We start from the raw sequence: 5545 nt of genomic DNA, 5'->3' as shown, positions 1-5545 counted from the left end.
AGCGTAAATTAGTTTCAGTTAGATTAAGTAGCGTGTAAGCCTAGGGACCGATTACCTCAGCAGTTTGGTCCCATAGGAACCTACCACAAATTTCCAAAGCTTGTAAGCCGGCCGAAGTCGCCGAGCGGTTCTAGGCGCTGCAGTCTGGAACTGCGCGGCCGCTACGTCGCAGGTTCGAATCCTGCCTCGGGCATGGATGTGTGTGATGTCCTTAGATTAGTTAGGTTTAATTAGTTCTAAGCTCTAGGCGACTGATGACCTCAGAAGTTAAGTCGCATAGTGCTCAGAGCCATTTTTTTCTTTTTTTTAGCATTTAAGAATGTGTTCAGTGCAAATTTTGTGAAAGTTACGTTGCGGGAGTAGGTATTGCGGAATTGGTCTAAAAGTGACATTTTCGGATTATTATCTCTTATTAATATTTGATCTCTCCTGAATAATTCGATGCATTATTTGTCGAAAAATTCCAATTGGAAGTGTAGTTTTTATCATTTCAAAGTCAATAGTGCGTGTGTAAAACTATCCGGTCGTTCTGCACTGACTTGCCTAAGTATTTCTATCTCTTGAACTATTCAATCTAGAAGCCTGTGGCTTTCAGCTATTTATTCCTTGAAATCATGTTAATGTTCGTATTAAGAGGTTGGATGCACTGTGTAAACAGAAATGGCGGTATAGCACATGCATTTTGTTTATTTACCTTGTGGTTGTCGTGTTTCATAAGTTTTAAACTGAAAACATAATGGTTTGGTGTGTTATTATACACATTTTAGTGTAACCTCCCAACAGTGCCGGCCGCAGAGGTCTCGCGGTTCTAGGCGCTCAGTCCGGAACCGCGCGACTGCTACGGTCGCAGGTTCGAATCCTGCCTCGGGCATGGGTGTGTGTGATGTCCTTACGTTAGTTAGGTTTAAGTAGTTCTAAGTTCTAGGGGACTGATGACCACAGATGTTAGGTCCCATAGTGCTCAGAGCCATTTTGAACCAAAGCTTGCAAGTGAGCTGGTGGATAGGTTGTGCTGAGAAATAATTGTTAAGAAAAAAAAATCGATACGTTGCACTGTTTCCGACTTAATTAGCATTAAAGTTAGCCAGTGAGCCGTAATGCACGCAAATTCAAGCGACCCGCCAGACACAGTTGCTGTCAGTTGTTCTCACAGCGTAAATGGTTGCGCACGAGACTGCTCAGCCTTTGGCTCGGGTAAGATTCTTATTACTGTACCGTGTCCAGTTTTTGTATCGTCCACTCGTTCAGTTTTAGGATGAAAGTATTCGCATGTAACTGAGTGTTACAGAACAGTACGTGGCAATCCCATTGCAGATCACTGTAGGTAGTGAATCAGAATTTGATCGTATAGGTACAATTCGTGCAATGCACGTGTACATGCACGCTGTACCCTACAACACCTAATGAGCTAAAAAAAATGGCTCTGAGCACTATGGGACTTAACATCTGTGGTCATCAGTCCCCTAGAACTTAGAACTACTTAAACCTAACTAACGTAAAGACAACACACATATCCATGCCCTAAGCAGGATTCGAACCTGCGACCGTAGCAGTCGCGCGGTTCGGGACTGAGCGCCTAGAACCGCTAGACCACCGCGGCCGGCTGAGCTAAAAAGATCTGAGCTAGTGTGATAGCAAAATATCGTAGTGTCCGTCGCTGTAACCACGTGCCTTCGATTTTTGCTGCTGCATGAACTTACCTGGTTAGCTAAACTTTCACCTACAAATAATAAGAAAATACCATCACTGGCTAAGGCAATTTATTCTCTCCCTCTCTCCCCCCCCCCCCTCCCGTCACCTCTCTTTTTAAATATAATGGAAACGAAATGAATTCGTTCGAGAACATAGTTCTTAAGTAAACGAACATATGTGAGGATTTGAATAAAGATCAGAAGAATGAAAAAAAGAAACCCTCTCAAGAATCTTAAAGTGCAGAAAGAACACAAAATGTTATCTGTTACAGACAAATGCCCTTCAACAACGGAAATCGTGATCCTACATGGACACACATTTATAAAACACGTCGAAAAAAACCGAGCGAGGTGGCGCAGTGGTTAGCACACTGGACTCGCATTCGGGAGGACGATGGTTCAATCCCGTCTCCAGCCATCCTGATTTATGTTTTCCGTGATTTCCCTAAATCGTTTCAGGCAAATGCCGGGATGGTTCCTTTGAAAGGGCATGGCCGATTTCCTTCCCCATCCTTCCCTAACCCGAGCTTGTGCTCCGTCTGTAATGACCTCGTTGTCGACGGGACGTTAAAAAACACTAACCTAACCACGTCGCCTTTTCACTCAATTTAACAGAAAAAGAAATGGCGTGCCGTTGCGCAGTATTATGCGGTTCCATTTCCGTGGCGAGAGACACAAACACGTGTTAGCTTATTACAGCACAACTCACGACTGACCAGTTGCTTGGACTAGAAGCAGCGTATGGACCAAGGTCAAAGATATTGTGCCTACGCAAGTCTGCAGGGTTGCCACATCTTGCGAAGAAAATCAGTCTCATTACTTTGATGTCGCACCTCGTATATGTATTTCCATTTGACGCACCACAGTGTTTTGCCCGCCTGACTTCTAGCATGGCTAAATGAGTAAATGAGGATAGCTTTTATTTACTTGTCGAAATGATTGTTTGTATGCATGACTGTGTGTCTGTATCTGTTATTCCCTAAACTCTCTGGTTATTGTGGATAAAGCACTCCGTCTTCAGGCCACAAGTGGCCCATCGGGACCATCCGACCGCCGTGTCATCCTCAGCGGAGGATGCGGACGGGAGGGGCGTGTGACAGCACACCGCTCTCCCGGTCGTTATGATAGTTTTTCTTTGACCGGAGCCGCTACTAGTCGGTGGTCGAGTAGCTTCTCAGTTCGCATCACGAGGCTGAGTGCACCCCGAAAAATGGCAACAGCGCGTGGCGGCCCGGATGGTCACCCATCCAAGTGCCGGCCACGCCCGACAGCGCTTAACTTCGGTGATCTGACGGGAACTGGTGTATCCACTGCGGCAAGGCCGTTGCCGGTTATTGTGGATACTAGTCTTTTATTTAAACTGTTCAGGTATTGCATGGCTAGCTAGTGAATTAGTTGGTGGGGCGAAGATGAAATCTTTTCATATAAAGTTATCGACTTTCTTTTAATGTATGTGAGTATGGATGGTTCGCCTAATAATTTTGTGAACGTGCGTCACGGCACGACAAGTTTTTCTACCTGAGCCGGGCGTCTCCGGCTCGGAGCGCCCCAGGGCGGCCGTTACACTGCTTCGAACGATAAGTCCGCAGCTCGTGGTCTCGCGGTCGCGTTCTCGCTTCCCGTGCACGGGCTCCCGCTTCGACTCCCGGCGGGCTCAGGGATTTTCACCTGCCTCGAGATGACTGGGTGTTCGTGTTGTCCTCATCATTTCATCATCATTCATGAATGTGGCAAGTTTGGACTGAGTAAAGATTGGGAATTTCTACGGGCGCTGGTAACCGCGCAGTTGAGCGCCCCACAAACCTAACATCATCAGCATCATCATCATCGAACGATGGGCTGTAGAAACATCTTTAAAGCACGGATTAAAAAACCCTTTCTTCCCAGCATTCTAGACACACACACCTTCGAAAAAATGCAATAGAAATCGAGTTTCCGACAATTTTGAATGAGAACTTAGATTTAACTGCGATTTTAAACTGTGACAAATCACAGCTAAAAATCGCAGTTGGCGAAAAGTAGCATTTACACGTATCCCTCATACCGGAAAGCCGCAGTTGAGCCCGTCCCTGTAACGGGCAGAGGACGGCGACTCTTGCAGCAGCAGAGGACCGCGCGGCGGTGGGCGCGGGGTGCGTCACAGGTGAGCCGACCGCGGCCGGAAGTGATGTTGGGCGGCCGGCGGACGTCCGGTGGCGGTGCGGACCAGGCGTCGCCCCGGACACACACTAACAGCTGGCGTCACGCACGCTCGCGGCGGCCACAGCTGTTCCACAGGTCAATCTCGGCGCCCCTCTCCGTTTGGTACAACAATGGAAGATATTACTGTTTTGTAGAAAACTGACACGGGGAGGCCATGTTACAGATTAACTGTAGTAAGAACTAAAAACAGCTACCAACACTAATACACTGAACCGCCAAACAAACTGGTATAGGAATGCGTATTCAAATACAGAAATACACTACTGGCCATTAAAATTGCTACAACGAGAAGAAATACGGATGATAAACGGGAATTCCTTGGATAGATGTATTGTACTAGAACTGACATGTGATTACATTTTCACGCAATTTGGGTGCATAGATCCTGAGGAATCAGTACTCAGAAGAACCACCTCTGGCCGTAATAACGGCCTTGATACGCCTAGGCATTGAGTCAAGCAGAGCTTGGATGGCGTGTGCAGGTACAGCTGCCCATGCAGCTTCAAAACGATACCACAGTTCATCGAGAGTAGTGACTGGCGTATTGTGACGAGCCAGTTCTCGGCCACCAGTGACCAGACGTTTTCAATTGGTGAGAGATCTGGAGAATGTGCTGACCAGGGCAGCAGTCGCATATTTTCTGTATTCAGAAAGGCCCGTACAGGACCTGCAACATGCGGTCGTGCATTATCCTGCTGAAATGAAGGATTCGCCGGGATCGAATGAAGGGTAGAGCCACGGGTCGTAACACATCTGAAATGTAACGTCCACTGTTCAAAGTGCCGTCAATGTGAACAAGAGGTGACAGAGACGTGTAACCAATGGCACCCCGTACCATCACGCCGGATGATACGCCAGTATGACGAATACACGCTTCCAATGTGCGTTCACCGCGATGTCACCAAACACGGATGCGACCATCATGATGCGGTAAACAGAACCTGGATTCATCCGAAAAAATGACGTTTTGCCATTCGTACACCCAGGTTCGTCGTTGAGTACACCATCGCAGGCACTCCTGTCTGTGATGCAGCGTCAAGGGTAAGCGCAGCCATGGTCTACGAGCTGATAGTCCATGCTGCTGCAGACGTCGTCGAACTGTTCGTGGACATGGTTGTTGTCTTACAAACGTCCCCATCTGTTGTCTCAGTGATCGAGACGTGACTGCACGATCCGTTACAGCCATGCGGATAAGATGCCTGTCATCTCGACTGCTAGTGATACGAGGCCGTTGGCATCGAGCACGGCGTTCCGTATTACCCTCCTGAACCCACCTATTCCATATTCTGCTAACAGTCATTGGATCTCGACCAACACGAGCAGCAATTTCGCGATACGATAAACAAGCAATCGCGATAGGCTACAATCCGACCTTTATCAAAGTCGGAAACGTGATGGTACGCATTTCTCCTCCTTACACGAGGCATCACAACAACGTTTCACCAGGAAACGCCGGTCAACTGCTGTTTGTGTATTAGAAATCGGTTGGAAACTTTCCTCATGTCAGCACGTTGTAGGCGTCGCCACCGGCGCCAGCCTTGTGTGAATGCTCTGGAAAGCTAATCATTTGCGTATCACAGCATCTTCTTCCTGTCGGTTAAATTTCGCGTCTGTAGCACGTCATCTTCATGGTGTTGCAATTTTAACTTCCA

General features: G+C 47.5%; 1 pseudogene; it reads right to left on the bottom strand.

The window, feature by feature from the left end:
- Positions 1-2902: 2902 nt before the first annotated feature.
- Positions 2903-3020, bottom strand: LOC124597426 (annotated as a pseudogene).
- Positions 3021-5545: the final 2525 nt, after the last annotated feature.

This window comes from Schistocerca americana, chromosome 2, assembly GCF_021461395.2.
Source record: "Schistocerca americana isolate TAMUIC-IGC-003095 chromosome 2, iqSchAmer2.1, whole genome shotgun sequence".
NCBI lineage: Eukaryota > Metazoa > Arthropoda > Insecta > Orthoptera > Acrididae > Schistocerca > Schistocerca americana.
This window is presented reverse-complemented; position numbering and strand designations above follow the sequence as displayed.